General features: G+C 42.9%; 1 long non-coding RNA gene across 8 annotated transcripts in view; it reads right to left on the reverse strand.

The window, feature by feature from the left end:
- Positions 1–18,013, reverse strand: part of LOC107054402 — a 139,582-nt gene that overhangs the window by 84,584 nt on the left and 36,985 nt on the right. For 4 of the 8 annotated variants that reach the window (XR_005839436.2, XR_005839437.2, XR_006931377.1 and 1 more), the window contains exon 2: positions 50–97. The exons of the other annotated variants lie outside the window; for them this stretch is intronic. This is a non-coding gene — a long non-coding RNA (uncharacterized LOC107054402). The remainder of the gene's footprint in view (positions 1–49; positions 98–18,013) is intronic. 8 annotated transcript variants of the gene reach the window in all.

The raw sequence follows: 18,013 nt of genomic DNA on the forward strand, positions 1-18,013 counted from the left end.
GACAGAACCACTGGCTGCCTATTTTGAATAAGTAGTTCAATCACCCTACCTGTCTCTACGAAGTGGAAGAAACTTCTGGTCAGAAATGGCAGGACACCTAAAAGATGTGAACAGATTCAGTTGAAGAGAAAGCATACTTAGCAAGTTCCTCACACAAAATTCTATGGGAAGCTGAACTGATCTTTGTTGATGTTTACTGCACAATTCTTGGCATAATTTTCAAAGTACTATTTTGCACACCCAGTCCAAAATATTTCCGTGGCCAGACTAGAACATGTAGAGAATCACAGCCATGATAGATCCAAAAGCTGTTGCTACCAAAGCAATTCATTATTTATATGCTTTCAACTCTTTGCAAAGAGCCCTAACCTCAAAGAAACCATTATCCTCAAGTTTCTCAACACATTGTATTTTCAAATTAATTGCTGACTCCACTGTATTTTCTCTTGGATCCTTTATAGATCTCTCATTTATCTTTATTGGATTTTCTTTCATTTGGCTTCAAAGTTAAATGCCAGAGAAGTTAAGCTGTATCAGAGAAGTCTGTGCACAAAGTCTGAATCTTTGGGAAGTATGTCCTGTCTTGCTGAAAAAGCAGAATATTGTGAAGAAAGATATGCTCAAGAGCTTGCCTCAAACACTGCTATCTGTGCCTGCTGTCACAGGTGAAAGAGTTAGATAAGACTTGCTTACACCTCCAGAATCTGACTCAACAGAACTCTTGTCTGTATGTTATCAAGTTTTGCCAGGCTCCTAGGACTCACACGAATACATAAAGTAATACAAAATTTGGAAAATAGAAGACTTCATAAAGCCTCAGAACAGATAAATGGTGCAGACAGGAATCATGGTCACGGTCATTCTTGGGCACAGAGAGCCTAGAGGTGAGTTCAAGGCAAGAAAAGAGGTGCTTCATTCCCACAGAGGCCTTGTATTTAACTCACAGATCTTTCATGCTATTTGCTTTAATGCAATAATTTTAGCAGCAAATATCATTAGGCCTCACACAAACATTAAGCTACTTCATATATCCTGCACCTCAACTTGCACAGACACTTCAGATACTTACCACCTGTCAGACTACAGCATTTATTGTGTTTTTTTTTTTTACACTAAAGATGCAGAGAAGTTCAGCTATGTTGAGTATTTAATTCTTCATACCATTATCCTTTTCAATAGTTTGCAGAAGAACCTTCCTCAACCAACATGAGGTGAGCAGCATCCCTGCTGCTCAGATGTCAGAGGCAAAGATGAAAAGTGAATCATTTCGTTCTGTTCTCCAGAGGAGAAGAACCCAAAATAACACATATCCACTGCATATGAGAACATCCCATCCAGGTGAGGATGGCAGTGACCTGAGCTACATGCAGAGAACACAGGCAGCACACAACCACTGCCGTGCTGGAACCCACTCACAGCATGGCTGTGCCCTGCAGCCAGGGCTGAATAAGCACAAGGAAGTAAGCACCATCCAAAAATCCAAAACAGCACCATGTTATGAGGGGTAACACATGCAGACACCACACAGACAGGGATCAAAAATAAATACTGAGGTAATATTGGATGGTTGCAGTTTCTGTCATACCAGGAGCTGAATCCAGCCGACATCTAGGCCCTTGGCTCTGAAAACCGGGCAGCTCAGCCTTCAAACTGCCTGCAGGCTGGGACTGCACTCCAAAAGCCTTTAAAAATGGTAATCAGTAGTAACAGAGCCTATGAGGCTGGAACAGCACGTGCTGCTTTGCACACTGTGATTTATGCAGCAATTGGCAGCGTGTGAACCTGCGATAACAAAGCAACCCTCCAGCACTTGACCAGGAAAGGCAATGCCCTGAAGTCAGGTGGAGCAGTGCTGCCCACCCACCTACAGAAAACACCCCACACCTCACCCGTGCTGGAGACTGAGCTGCTGTCTACAGCATCTCACTTGGCAACACCTGCAAGGGCCAAGGAAACAAACCCACCTTTCCAAAACCAGTGTGAGAATTCCTGCTTTGTAAGACTTTAGATTTCCAGGTTTGTTATTTCTTGATGTCCTCCTCAATTAACTATATCTAAAGAAATAACTTACAATCTTTTGTTCTTATGAATCTGGTGTGTGATCAGCAATGTTAGCACATTTGGAGATCAAAGGTGAATCAGTGAACTGCGCACTTTTAACTGAATCCTTGTCTTGATATCTTTCAAATATGGAAAACAACCACAATCACGTAAGAAAGAAATCACCCAGCTTTCAGAATCACAGCATGTTAACACTAAGCTGAAGGAAACAATGAGTTAAAAAGACAAAGGCTTTTATCCATCCTCACCGGATAATAAACAAGATGGATGCTAGACTTCTAATCAATATGGATAAGCACAAATGCCTCATTTTCATTAGTGGTCAGAGATGTTTGCTGTTAAACCACAAGAAGCTTTCCTACCATGAAGCCAGGGGAGGTGGAATCTGATACAGGAATGTATCAGAAAATGACAAAAGTCTTAAAATATATATTAACTTAATACAATAAACTACAGCTCAACAAGGATAACATGTAAACAAAGCTGTGTTCTTTGATACTACAATATCTTACACAAGATGCCATATACCCCCTTATTTGTAGCCAGCTGGTTAATTTGATATCACAGTAGAAGCCAGTTATTCCCTAAAAACATAGGCAAAGTGCAACAGCAGGATGCTTGGCTTTGGTATTCTTTGGAGTAGCCTCAGTAGGGCAGCCTTAGGAACCCCTTCCACCCCCCCCCCCCCCCCCGATTGCCTTCCAACCACACAATCTTCCTCAATGCACTGGAATCAATAACTGTGTTTTCATGGGACCATGGTTTAAAAAATTGTGTTTAACTGAACTAATACAAAAAAATCTTGGAGCAAAACTTTTGTCAGCAGGTAAGGTCTAATTTAGTGCTAGTATACTGTCCCAACCTCTAATTCTGTGTACCACCACTTTCCACACTTCCATGGGCTTCTTGTACTTTGCTGTTAACAAAGTCTCTGGATACCGTCCCTCCAAATTCACTTATACACATGAACGCAAGACTTTGATTCAGCCTGAGGTCAACCAAGCTTTGTGGGCTTCCAAGGGAAGACAGACATCATCTAATTTGTACAAAAAAAGCTATTTTTATCACCCTTTTCTTCTTATGCTACTCCTCTGCTCAGTAGTCTGCAATATACATCCAGAATTGGATCTTCCTGTAGGTGTCCAGCACATCTCCACCACAAGCAAAGCTTCCAGCTCACCATAAGTGCTCTCCGTACATGCTGGCATGAGCACCCCACCTCATCAAGTGCAGGAGGACACTCCCCATACACTATGAGCACTTCCTTGTAAGGATTATGCAAACCACCTCAGTTCAGAGTTTGCCTTGCATAAAAGTAATAGATCTGGCTGTTCTAACTCAGGTGCATCTCAGGTGTTATTGCAGATACAGATTTGCAGAACAGTTCATCAAGTGAAGAAAGTGAGATCTTCCATCTTTTGCACCTGGATCTGCAAAGAGCTCTTGCTCATCATTCCCTCCCCAGTGCTGAATCACATCCAAAGGAACAGCTGGGAAGTGATTGTCACTCCCTCTCTCCCTAAAAGTCCCAATTACAAAACACAGATGATAAAGGTACACTCGTGCTGCTCACCCAAATTTGATTAAAGACTGGAGCAAATAGCTCCATCATCTGTCCCAAGGGTGCAAATATAAACACTGCCAGGAGTTTGCTTTTACCTCTACCACTAGATTAAAATAACACTGCTCCCCCAAAAAGCACTTCAGGGAATACAGGTTCAGTTACAGGGCTTTGGATTTTCCATGATATACAGATATTATTTGAAGTTTATCTTTGTTGAGTTTGAAACATGACGCTGAAAAAGAAAAATAAATGGTAAAGCTTCCATTAAATGAGTCACAGATGCAGCCGCTTTAACATGAGATTGCAAACTCACGCATTTTAACCTGTCTGATGGCACTCCAAGGAAGAAATAAAATGGGCCAAAACTCATGATTAAAAATATCACCAAAGGAGACATGCAATCATCCTGCATTAGGACGCCTTTCAGGATATTCTGCTCCTTCACAGCTCTCATATTTTAGCAGCTCTTTTGACTCTATCATACTCGTTTTCAGTCTTTTAATCTCACTTGCACTTGTAAATCAGAACAGCTGGAATAACTCCATTGAAATTACAGCATTACTGCAACCCACTGGGACTGCAGGATCTGGCTGGGGATTTCTTTCCCAATTATTTTTATAATCTACTATGGGCAACCTATTTGTGAGCTATGAACGAATCCTTTACACCACACAGCTGCAATTTATGGTAACCGATACTGTACTTTGCCAGCGCAGTTCCAACTTGCACTTCAATAGCAAAAAGAAACAGATCTATTTCCCCAAGCAGCATCTCCATTGTCTTGACTGTGAAATCACCTCCAGAGCACCAAAGAACTCACTGAAGTTGCACTGGGTTCAGGTTAAAACAGACAAAGAAGAGACCTTCTGGGGTCACTACTTGTTCTGAGAAGCAGAAAAAAAAGACAAACCCACCTAAAACATTAACTGACTTATAAACCAAAAAGTTAAAATCTCTCTCTTGGCTTAAATATACATTTTTCTCTTCTAGTGATGTTGAAACTTACACCTATCAATGTAACACAAAAGGTTTCCAGAAGAAAACTGCAATTAAAACATTTCTAAACAAGATGTCAACAAGAAAAAATAACAGTTTTAAAGCCTCCATCTACTGTACAACTCAAAATGAATGTGTATTTTTTAAACCCTGCTGGGATTCAACTTTTATTTTGGCTGAAAACATTCTGTGCACAAGTACTAACAAAATGTCCTCCTTTAACTTCATCCTTTCTCCCCAGTGCCCTTAAGGACCTTCCTTTTCACCCCTTAAATGGCTGAGCTGTAGCTCCTTCAGCAAGGGCAGCCCTCCATCTTGCTACAGTTCATTCCTATGAGCACACCAGAGAATTTACCAAAGTTGCTGGCTTTTTTTTTTTTTTTTTGAAAACTAAACATGGTGTTCTCACCTTAGTGAGCCACAGCACAGTAGGCTTTAACCCACCCCCACATCTGGTAACACAGTAAGCCATAGACTAGATCAGGAGCACGATGCTGCAGGTGCTGAGGCTCTGGCAATCCCTACATTTAGCACCTGGCAGCTTTGCTCTGGTCCCTTTCCCAGCACAGTCCCAGGGGCTGACCAAGCAGCTCAGGTGGCTGGAGCCAACTCCTGCCCAGTTTCACCTGAGAGAAATGCACTTTGAACTTCATACCATGGCATGAACCAGCACAGAGAGCAGTAGAACAGAGACTATTGAAAGTACAGCCTTGATCCAAACTGAAACATGCAGAGGGCACTGGGAGAAGTGGTGCAGCTCCTATTAGGAACACTATTTCTGGATCAAATTGCATTTTACTTTCCAGCTAGCATATTCTAGGTTTGCAGTTTCTCATCTTGCATTTGATTTGCTAGCAGTAAATTCATTTTGGCCATGAACAGCTTGGTAGGATCCCGTTAAGACAGGTAACCTGATACAACATTGCACTGCAGGTTTGCAGTATTAACTTCCTATGGAAAGAGATAGAAACCTTTGGAAAAAGAGACAGACAAGCAAATTAAGGAATAGTTATTAGCCAGGTGTCTGGAACATCAGAGAGATGAGCTGCCACAGAATTATGCTGTTCAGGTTTAACACCAGGGATGCACCTAAGAACACAGTTGTGGGGAACAGGAGCAGACTCGGCTTGCCAGAGCTTTCTCCTCTTTTGCTCCTTGTTACTTGTTCACAAAGATAACCTGTTGAGTTCACAAAGCCAAAGGGAAGCAGTTACTCAGAAAACAAGGAAGGCTGAAAGTGCCCATTAGCTGAAGGAAAAATGACCATGAGGAATTTCACATCATGCATAATGGTGGTGAAGGCAGTGCCAGAGCACATAAGCTCATCCTCTGCAATCAATGAGAAATATTATTAAACAGCTTAGGAAGTTTGTTGGGATCTGGCTGACCAGACAAAGCCACTCACATGCAGCAGCCCAGACTCTGGGCCAGCTACTCAGCACCAACCTGTGCATGCAGAGGGACATGCTCCAAATGAGGGCTTCTTGTCACTGCCTGAAGTTCAGCTGGTTCAGGCATCATGCACAGACTTCAGTCTGAGCCTTCAAATATGAGTTGTAAGTTTCATTACAACATTATAGAATCAGCACTAAAAATGCCTTTAAAAAAATTTAGCAAAGCCAGAAAGGAAAGCAGATATGTATCTTTCAGCCACCGCTGAGTTAATCTTGGATTTCAAAGCACCATTTAAGCTGTCTAGGGAAAATAATTGAGTGGAAATCTGCTTTAAGTACTGTGCTTTGATTTTATCTAGGAATACAAATAATCAATCTCTGGCCTGAAAGCTGTGGATTACAAAATGTACCTCAGCAAATCGGAATTTTATTGGCTCAGAAATACACAAAGGGAGAAAGAGTACAGGTGACCGTATGGGGTCTGGTCCCCGTGAGGACAGGAGCAGGCTGAGATCTTCACCAGACCCTACACCTCCTCTGGAGAACCTGCACTGCCCCACACAACTGACTTCAGACCAAGTAATCTCAACTTCCCCCCCCCAGAGTTGGAGCAGAACCCCTTCAGAAACCCCCAGCACTGAGCCCATTTCTCTGAAGGTGGTGGAGCCCAACATCTGCTCTGGATTTGCCATTCACATCCACAGCAGTGCCATAAGGCTGAGAAAGGCCCAAGAGCTCAGAGTGCTTTTGTAAGCAGTCTTGTACAGAGAGACCACATCTCACTGCAGTGCTTTTTGTCTCAAGCAAAGTATGTCTGAACACTCAGGGATCCATCCATAATCCCATATAACCCCATTCCCCTCCTCCTGCTTTTGCTGCCACAAAAGACAGTTCTGAGGGCACACGGCTGTTAAAAACCCCCCCACCAACATCTACACTGGGCAGCCTGCTTTCCATCAATAAGCTAACATGCCAAACCTCCTCTCACTCTTCTACCTGCCCTCAGGTGCTGGCTGCCACCATCTGTTGCAGTTTGCATGGGAAACACTCCCACAGAATCAGCTGGAGATGGAGTCCTGTCACATCCATGCACGCTCTGCTTTGCACACACTCTGGACGTGTGACAAACATTTTGTGAACTTCAAAATTCAGGTCTTTCTAATATTAAAGAGGCTTTTGAAAGTCTTTCTCCTCCTCAAAAAAACCTCTCAGCCATTTTTTTTTATTATTAAATAGCTTTTTCCTTACTTTTCAATGTAATACAATATGTTATTCAGGAGCCAACGAGTTGTCAGGTTTTATGTTATGATAATCTTCTCAAGCATCCAATTTTATTCTGCTTTTTTCCCTTCTTGCTGTCACTCACATTCTGGTCTTTCACAAAAGAAAATGTCTGAATACATTAATTACAACTTGTTAGACCTCCATAGAGTTAATGTTATTGAGGAAATCAAATCACTTGGAAAATAACTGAAGAGAAACAGTTGCTGGTATTGCAGAATTTTTATGCAGTGCACTTCAAAGCTGGAGCTTTGCAAGACAACAAAAATGATTATTGTAGAGAATGAGAAAATCCAAATACAACTTGATCTTCCGCCCTCAGAATGTTTTCTGAATGCATTACAGTATATATTTTCTATCCCAAAAAGAGCAGTTGAACTCTTCTCACATATTCCCTTTTCTGTGGTGTAATTACAGATGCCAGTTCTGAAATTACCGTAATGTTCGGAAGCTGGAGGAGATCTGGTTCTACATCCCTGCTCACACAAACTTCATCACAACACCAGCACGAATATGAGAATCCCTGGGGAAACCAACACAGAACCTGATGTGGCCACCTTGAGCAGGGCTCCTCAGCTTCATCCCAGTGGCTCTGCAGAGTGGCAGAGCTAGATGTTAACCATAATAACACACAGTTCAGCATACACTTAGCTTATTTCTGACAATGAGGACCATTTTTATAAACTGATACTTCAAAAATAACAGCAATCATTTGGTTAAAGAACAAAGTCCCAGCTGCCCACCAATGCAAAGGAGTCACCTCCAGGTTCTGTGTGCAGCTGACCCAGGCAAGCAGCTCTGCAGAAATTCCTGCAACTCTGAAGACTGCACTGCTAATAAATGTGATCTCACTGAACAAAGGAACCGCTATCAGGATTATGCAAAATCCTTACACACAAGTAGCCAAATGCTTCCCAAACCTAAGCTCTGTTATCTTTCTACCTTAAGGGCATTTAATTATTTTTACATTTAAATGAATAGCCACTCACACAAGAAATCATACCAGTAGTGGGAAAAGACAACAAAATCTTCCCAGCATTGAAGAAGTCACCCGAAAAGGCAAACAAATAAGCAGCTTTTGGATGATGTAAGCACTGATCTGATCTCCTCCCTCCTGAAGGTAAGGCTTTGTTAGTTGGCCCTGTTAAACATCTACCAAAAGTAATTTGAAAAATAGCTTCTTATACACTGAGATTTTATCAGTATTTCTAGCATTTAACTTCTCATAGAAATGTCATCAGTGCAAGAAATTTAAGTCATGCATAGAATTTACTAACCCTACAGCACTGACAAAATGGATGAATGAGGTTAAAATACACACAGCTCCACTCATCTTGCAGAAGATAACAGCATTGGTGCGAGGCCCCACAGACACTCACTGTCACCAGGGAGCTGCTGCCTGGTGCTCAAACCTCACCATTCACCATGGGGAAAAGCCGTGATTTTCCGATCAGGGCTCTATCTTCACAAAGCACATTTAAATTTTCATCTTGGAGCTGATACGTTAGGAAACAAATGCAGTTGTTTCTTTAAACAGCCTAGAAGTCAACACTGATCATACAGATCTCTCATACTGCTTTCCTTCTCATTCTGAAGAAAAGGAGGGGGATGGGATGGCAAAGCTTAAGTTCATGGGTTTTTTGTTTGTTTTTTTTAACACTTAAGGTTTACAGAGCATGATTCCAAAATAGCTAGCTGAAACACACACACAAAAACCTTTCCTTGTGGACCACCTTTGTCTTCCTTTCCAATAAAGTCCCAAGGGGAAGAAAGTAGAACTCCTGTAAGTGCTCAAGCTCAATTTGTTCTTCGCAGCAAAATATTTGAGAAGACATAGAAAGAAATTCAATAAGCATTCCTTGCCCTTAGAAGAGAGCAATTTAAGGCCCTGTGAAGTCTTCTATTTCAATAACAAGTGCCTTTAGAAGCCACAGAACCAAGTTCTAAGAAATGATAAAAACAGCTGATCACTCCTCCTCCCAGAAGGGCTTTAACTGGTTTTTGGACATGACCCCATGACAGAGCAGGCACAGTCACAACCCAATGGCCCTGGCCAATGAGCAGGGTGACCCGATGGGACACAGCCCCTGTGTGCCCCCCAGGAGCAGACACAACCCAGGCTGTGCAGCTGGCGAAGGGCTGGGGCACACAGGTTTAACTGCACCAGCAGGAATCAACAGAGCTCATCCAGGCTTTGGGAAGTCCACATCATCCCAAGCATGTAGTAGTAACCTTACAGAGCCTGCTTGGGGTCACTTGACATGGTTGATACAGATTTGATGCGTATATTTGTGGCTGGTATCTTTTTGTTTTCTGTGAGGCTGTAGTGAGTGACAGCAAGACTGAGGCAGGACAGCTATGGTTAGATGGCTGCACTGCAGGGGTGGCAGTGGTGATGGTGGTGAAAGATGGGCTTGTGGGACAGACACTGTGCTTCCAGTGGTGCTTCTGAAGCACCTCCTAGGACTGGATGCACTCAGAGCATGCTCTGAATGAACACAACAGGGTGGCCAGCCATGATGTCCTTCCTGCAGCATGCCCTTTAGATGACAGCTTGTTCCCTCTCCAGCTCTCCCAATCATAGCATTGCTATACTTAGAATTCCCACTTTCTTCCTTGCTGCAGTTTCTATTAAAGTGCAGCTACCTCAGGGTGATGAGAAACAAAAGCAGAATAACAATGAGGTGAGGAGCAAGCAGTCTCAAAATCCAGCTAGATCTGGGAGGTCCTTCACACCACCAGTGCTACATAAAGAACAAGGAGGCAACCAGGCTCAAAGCAGAAAATCTTTACTGAATAACCTAAGTCAAAAGCACATCTAAAGTTGCCCAACAGGTCAGTGACAGCTGGGGGAAGCACTCAACTCCATTAAGGAAAATTACTTAATGAGTCCACAAAAAGGTTAACTGTATCCCAGACCAGCTTTATCCAAAATATTAACAGCAGCAAAAAAGATAATTAAACAAGGAACAATATTCTCCATTACTGCTCTATAACTATTGCCCAACTCTTCACTATGATCAAGTGCACTGTTCTCCAGGAACTGGTGGGATTACTGAGCAAATTGGCATCAAAATGGATCGTCCAACTGAACTGAACAGATGCCAAACAGCCATTAGCATTACAATGATTAGTAAACTCAAATTACATGTTATGGGTTTAGAGTCTTAGATTAAGTGTTAACCTGTCTTAATTAAATTGCACCTCGATAATTGATTTCACAGTGATGAACTGTAAATAACAAATTGGAGATGATCTCTGGGTTTTGTTTGTCTTTTATCTAGCAAGATAATGCAAACAAGGCTTTGCATGGTGCATACCTCCTGATCTGAATTCCTTTTGCTGGGGTTTGCTTGCCATGTTTCTGTTACTTCAACACATAACTTTCCCTGACCTTTACAAATACATTTAACCACAGCTGTTTTTCCTCTTGAACTGATGAAAGTTACAGCTGGCTAATTGCAAGTCAGGCAGTACCTAGTGGCTGATGTTTATAACTGAAGTCTTCTCTTCACTGTAAAGTTTCTTTCCACAAGAAGCACAACCATTTGTTCCCCCAGTGAAGAAGGAGGCATGGCAGAGTAGAGGCCCCATTCTCACAAATGCAGCTTGTACAAACAGATACTGAGCATGAACAGCATGATGGTACTGGGGCCAATGAAGCAGTCCATGGCAAAGTAATCATCATATTGTGCAGACTTACCCTCAGCATTGCACTGAGCACAACTTTGATTTAAATAAAGCAACAAATATAAGTTTTATTTTCACCAAAGACCTTTATGAGTTACTTTAATCACTTCTTCATGAGTGAGTAATGACAGCAACTCAAAGGAAAGGAAGACTGTCTGCTCCCCTGGTTGGAAAGAGACCTTCCTGAAAGGCAAGCAGACTTGTTCATTCATTGGATGCTCATCCTATTTTCCCCTTACCTTAATTTTGCAGCCCCAAGTGTCTGAAATTAAAACAGGACAAGGCTGTGCTGCAGAAAGTGAAGATTATCACAAGGATGAATGGCCCAAAAAAAGCCTGAAAGTTAAAAACCATGGTATGAAGTGTACAGCACAGAGGTGCCTCATAACCATGAAGACCTGGAATCTGCATTCATAATTGCTTGATGAAGCATGATTAAGACAGATTGGACCAATTTGCTCTAATGTTACCATTAACCCTTCATCCCACACATCTTGTGAAGCATCACAGACAGAACCATCCAACCACGACTCAGATGGCTGCACAGGCATGACCCCAGATGGGCAAACTGTGCCACCATAAGGACGACAACCTTGACAAGTAACTTCTGTCTGCAGCTGTTGCACAATTAGTTTTCAGTAGGGTTACAAATCCAACAGTCAGCTTGACTATTCTAGTTCAGAACAGAATCTTTCAGCACAGCCACTTCCACATTGCACCCTGCATTCATCACGAAAAGGCAAATTGTCAGCCAACCTCTTGCTTGTAGGCAGAAGTGCTGTGCAGCTTTGGAGGAAAGGGTGCAAAGCTGCTTGGAGCAGTCTTGTGCAGCAGTCTGTCCTGGAGATGGCCTTCAATCACACTGTTTAAGATATTTGTCTGTTGGCCACCTGATGTTAGTACATGGGATATTGACTTCTGCAAAGGAACCCTTCTACTTCACAGCAAGCCACTCTCCAAAAGCAGCTTACAGACAAAGCACAAACTGAAAGACATACTTTAAGAAGAAAACCCTTCTGTACAGGAAGGACTTTTCTTCTGAGAGGACCACAGCAATTGAAAATACTGCATATCCCTACATTTGGCTTGTAACTTAGCAAGAGCTCATGTTGCCAAGTCTTATTTCTGATAAAGGATTCTTACAATGAGCTGTGTCAGGCAGCCTTAGCAAGAGGCAGTACTATCAGAGCTGCCATATAACCTCTGCGATAACACAGGCATGCACTGAGTGTATTATCTCTTCCTTAGAACAACAGACTAATTATTCATCTGCTATTAGTGTTCCTTTTCCCTGCAGCAGAAGTCTCAAAGTAAGCCTCAGAATCTCATTTTTCTGTACTTGCAAACAGCAGGAGCAAAATCTAGCAAATTTCCACAGAGGTGGCTTCTGGAATAGAGGCAGCACAAGCTAAACTCCATTAGCAGACCTTGAACCACCTTCTCCTCATAATACAAGAGTACTAAAACGAACCTCCTGTCACAAGCTGTTACGGAAAGCAAGTCATTTTCCTCTCTTCCCTTTAATGATTTACTCCTTCATTATTCCAAATCTTTCCATTGTTTTTTCTCTTGAGCTCACACAGCTCCTCACTAGCATCATATTTGCAGCAGTTGGCTATCACACCACCGCAGTGACTCACGCTCAGGAGGAGATAAAACACAGTAATTGAAAAGGGCAGGCCAGAGTTGTACCCAAAGAGATTGCAGGGATCCCATCAGCACAAACCAGATCTGAGTGCCAGCCCCACTGTCCGGATGTTCCTGCTCTGCTGTCACCTGGACTCCTCATCTTTTGCTTTTAGTTATGAGTCATGTCATGCTACTAGAGTTTGCCTGCAATTTTAGCAAGCCCAAATACCAGGTGGAAAACAAAAACAGCACTTTCCCTCTTCTCCCAATTCTGCCTTGGAACCCAGTGGCTGACAGTTTCCCTTTTTTGTTTCAAGTTGCTTTTATAGCCAAACTTGCAGGTCTTCAGAGACTGGTTGCTCCCCGCATTACACAATAAGCCCACTCACTTGCCATGAGAACACACACGATCCCCCACCTGTCCTGTGTTAGCAGCACTGTTGTGGGCTGAAGGGCATCATTTCTGGCCAAGTGGAAGGTCATCTCCATGCTATACCTGAACCTCAAAAAGAACCCCCCAGTTGGAAACTAAGCAGGCTTTCCAAACTCCTTAACAACTAATTTCCTGCCCACTGCTGAACATTTCACACACCAGTTTCTTTACAGCTTGTTGAGATGTTTTGTGTGCAAAGACTGGCCTGAGGTCACTGCCCAGCCCCAAGGCACCCCTCAGGCACAGGTTGGCTACACCACACTGAGATCAGTGGGCAGAGGAGAGTACATCATGCTGAGGCTCCTTGCACTTCCAAGGAGCTGCAGAGATTTTTGCTGGCCAGGTGGGTCTACTCTCAGCTGCTCCTGCCAGCACACCAAGCGTTGGCTTTAGAGAATGAGCACTGGGCTGAAAGTGCCTCTGAGGCACCAAGAAAATATGCCTGAGTATCTCACTGCTTCTCCAGCAGGAGCTCCACAGCATATCAGGGCAAAACCTGGTTTCCCAGTATGCTGAGATTATACCCTGCAATGAGCTGCTCCGCTCTGGGAGTTGTGGAGCTTATCTGCTTGCTTACAGTTGTAGAGTCCTGTTTTTGTCTTGTCATATTACAGTTATTAATCATGCTTGCTGTAAAGAACAAGCAACCAGTAATCTACTTAAGAAAACAGATCTTTGATTCTGACCATTGTAAGGTTGCTGGACTGTGACAGCTTCTATCCTACAAGTTATTTATAGGATGTTTCTCCCGGATCCTATCCTAAATCCCTTTCATACACCTCCAGAATCAATCGTGTTTGCCTCTGGGCCCCAGTAGGTACAATGAGTATGTACAGTTTGCTCAGTAATGGCACATTACCACTAAGAGCAACTCCCATTACACAATTAAGTGGCATACAAGGCAATATGAATTTCTGTTTTAATAGACTTCCCCTGTCTAATGTCCATGTTCATCAAATATTTAAATGTCTCTTTCACTGTGCTGGCACTGCAGCAAAACAAAAGATGTGCGTACAGAGGAGACCTCCATGCCCACATCCCAGCACTGCTGATTAAAACCACCACATTCACCTTTCCTAATCCACCTTTGGCCATTAAGCAACCAGAACATTCTTGCTCAGCTCAGAGACCTCATTTCTTGACCTTTGTCCTCAGTGGTGAAAATTCAGAAGCTGTGGTGTGAAAACAAGCACACTGCATACAGACTTCTTGTGTGTGGATGAAGACTTCATTAGATCTGAGCTGGCAAAGCCTGGCTATTTATACTCTGCTCAGCTCCTCTCCGCAATTAGAATTCTTCCCTAGCATGAATGTCTTTATCATTTTGCATTTCCCAGCTGAGTACACGCTCATCACACAGCTCTTCTTTGTTTACTCTGCTCTGAGTTTCTGTGCCATTATATTTTGTCCCCCAGTACACATTTCTTGTTGTTTCTAATGAGTAAATGTTGAATACCGCCTCTTGTACAACAAACAAGGGCTGATCCTCAGGTGGCGTGAGGCTAAAATCAGCAACTGTACCCATTTATACCTGCTTGCAATCTAGCAGATAGTGCTGCTATGTCATATTCATCATGGGTCTGATTCAGAGTCCAAAGATGATGGTAAGTCTCTCAAGTACCTACAGGATGCGTACCCACTAGCTATGGTTTCAGCAGAAGGCTCAGGAGAGCAGCAAACCAGTCCTGGAGCCGCCTGAGACAGCATAAAATCTTGATAACATGTCCTGGATCAGACATCACAAGATGCAGAGGACAGTTTAATTGACAATGACATTCCTGCAGCCGCAGCACCCTTCCCTCCCCTTCCTTCAGTACCACACATCACCTCTCACGAGGACTGCAGAGAAGGTGAGTGCAGCTTTCCATCCTCCCACAGCCTTACTTTGTGGGGGAGAACACAAAACTAAAAAGCACAGAATAAGTGTGAACTGCATCAAATTATTATTTCTGTAAACAGTAATGGAAAACTACAGAGATCTCGTGCTCCCCACCAGTGCCTTCGTGATAAAGAATGCAACTGGAGAGTAGATTTCAAATCACTCAGAAGGCATTTCTACCCATAGATGAAATTTACTTTTGTTTAGAGTTTCACATCAATCATTCACAACGGGTTATTTACCTGCCATTATATATGCAGATGTGGTGGATTAAGGTATCATAAAATTAAGCCTCCACAGATTAAACACTTTTGATTGTGAGAGATTGCATCCCGTTTGTTTTTAATTAGGAATCTAGATTGTTAATGTATAATATCCTGTTGCTATCCCTCCACAGAATAATAAGCAAGTCTTCCTGCTATGACTAAGCATTTGAAACACCAAGTGGCATACAACTTGATATCTGAGAGCATTAACGTTAAATCTGGATGTTCTCACTTGCTCTTATTTTATACCATCCACTATTCAAACTCCCACTGCAATCAATAATTGGTTTCATTTAAGGAGAAAAGAAAACTAATAGTGCTGACATCACCCATTCATGTATTTTCTTTCATCTCAAATGATCTCACTAAGTTTTACAATCTTCCCCCTCCCACGCTGATGCTCCTGTAGTAACTTACCCCAGCCAGAAGGGACTGCAAGGCTGACCACAAACCAGGACTAAACCCAACAGCTAGCATCCCCACCTTGCTTTGAGCAGGTGCAAATGATTAGCAAGTTACAAGGTGACTACAATGGGTCCACAAATGGACCTCAAGGGCTTTCCAGTTTTACCAGAATTCCACAGTTTCTCTCTCTGGAAAGAAAAGCCAGTTGTGTTCTTACCAAAGGTGCCCCATCTCCAGCACTCTGCCTGCAGGGCATGCACAGACCCAGGAAGTGCCCAGCAGCAGGCAGTGCCAACACAGACATCAAGCACACACCGTGACAAGTCTACACCACTTCTGAGCACTGCCTGGCTAAACATGGTCTGGCTATCATCATCTTTATTCCGCTCACTGAATCCTCTCACACGAGCCCCTTCCCCTTCTGTAAAAGGGAGGCTCAGAGGCACTGCTGCTGATCTCAGAGCTGCCAGGTGCCCTTGGCATTCCTGCTCCAAACTGGTGCACCCTGCATGCTGGGCTCTAACAGAGCCTCACCTGAGCTCACATCACCACCAGCAAGCTGCTCCGTGCTCCACCACAACTCACAGGTACTGGGCATTCTAAGTTAACCCTTCCCTGTTCCTACAGAGCATTTCCCACCACATGTAAAATTCTTTGTAATAAATGCAGAGTTCAAGAAAGGCAAAAATACCTCATTGGAATGGTGGATTTGTTGGTGGTGGTGGTTTTTTTTTTTTTTTTTTGCAGGGTGGTTAGGCTTTTTTTGAGTCACAGTGACAGACTATAAAAGAAGGAAGAATCAGATTAAAGTGTTCTTGAGGAGACATGTCAGCTTCAGTAATTTGAGAGCATTAGAACCGTCAAGCTTTCAAAACAGGAAAGATTGTATCTTTAGAAAACAATGTTCTGCTAATTGGCATGCGTGAAAACCTAAATTGAGGCTAAAACTGAGTGATTAAAGGCTTTCTGATTAGGGATATCTGAGCACAACTCCATCTATAGAGCTGAGGCTCCCACTCTGGAAGAAAGCTGTTTCAGGCAGGGAATGGCCAGCACAGCCACTCCCCACCAGCCCCACACACAGCACCTACACCAAGGGTGGGTGGCTTTGGGGGTTTCTTTTCCACCTGCCTGACTGCTTTGGGAAGCAGAGGGAGGAATACATTTTAGCATGTTTTTCTCTCATAACACACTACATAGATATATAGCCTGCAATTACCAATCTGTTAGGGAATACTTAAGCCCACTACAGTTGCCCCACATCCTTCAGATAAAACAAAGACCGTGTTTCAAATTAAACCCAAAAGGATGGATTCAGCAGCCACTTCAGTTCCCTGGTGGTTCCCCATTTTGTACACACCTTTGTGTATATCAGAGATAGAAATACCCTGTCCAGTGATAATGGGCTTTCAGGAGAGGGAGGGCTTTCTAAGCCTTTGATAACAATCCACATTTTTTGAGGAGGATTTGGGCTAAGCCAGATCTCAAAGCATTTTGACATACTACAACTTAGCTAGAAAGTACCGGTGAAACCACTGGCAAAATTAATTCTATGAGCAAAGAGAGGGAAATCGTAGCCTGGACTAAAAATCACTGCTCCACAGCCTAAGACAGGAATGTAACATCTGATATCAGAATGATGCATGAAAGAGCAAATTCTGTTTACTCTGCTGTGAACGGGAAGTCATTCCAGTAGCTGTGCCCATGCAGTCCCCCATTTGCACTGACATACTTCACGCAGGTACTGTCACACCTTCCTTAAATAAGCTTTGAACCCCGATCTCCGCTGCAGAGTTTTATTCACCAGATTTTCATTACAATTCCATTACAGCAGTTTCATACCGCTAACTCCACAGCAATCAGGTTCATAATCCAGAGAGTACATTAAATCTCAAAGCAACTCAGATGGCTGCAAAATAGGAAGAACGCCTTCAGTAATAAAAACCCAAAGTGGCTTTTTCAGAGATGCTGTTTCTCCCAGGATAACACAAGGTCAACAGACTGCTAAGAGAGTAACTTCATTTGGCATTGCTCTACCTAGAGAACTTGACTTTCACAGAGAAGCATTTTTTATAATGCACGTCAGGCTTTATTAATCTGATTTTCATGTTCCTCTCCAAAGATATTTAATGCTTTAGTAATGACCAATATACTTGCTCTGATGATAAGCAAAGACAAATGAGTCTGTGCAGTCTGGACAGTATTTGTAATTACCACCAATGTAGGCATTCAATTACATCTGATGAAAGGGCGACAGAGTTGCCTTGTCTCTCTGACAGCGATGCATTTATACTGGATACTTGGCATGCAGCTGTCAGTGTGCTAATTTCCTCCACCACATTCAGTTCGCTATGGCCAGCATGTCTATATTAAATGGAAATGCCACGGCAGCCCTCCCAGGGGCATTCCAGAGGC

This window comes from Gallus gallus, chromosome 12, assembly GCF_016699485.2.
Source record: "Gallus gallus isolate bGalGal1 chromosome 12, bGalGal1.mat.broiler.GRCg7b, whole genome shotgun sequence".
NCBI lineage: Eukaryota > Metazoa > Chordata > Aves > Galliformes > Phasianidae > Gallus > Gallus gallus.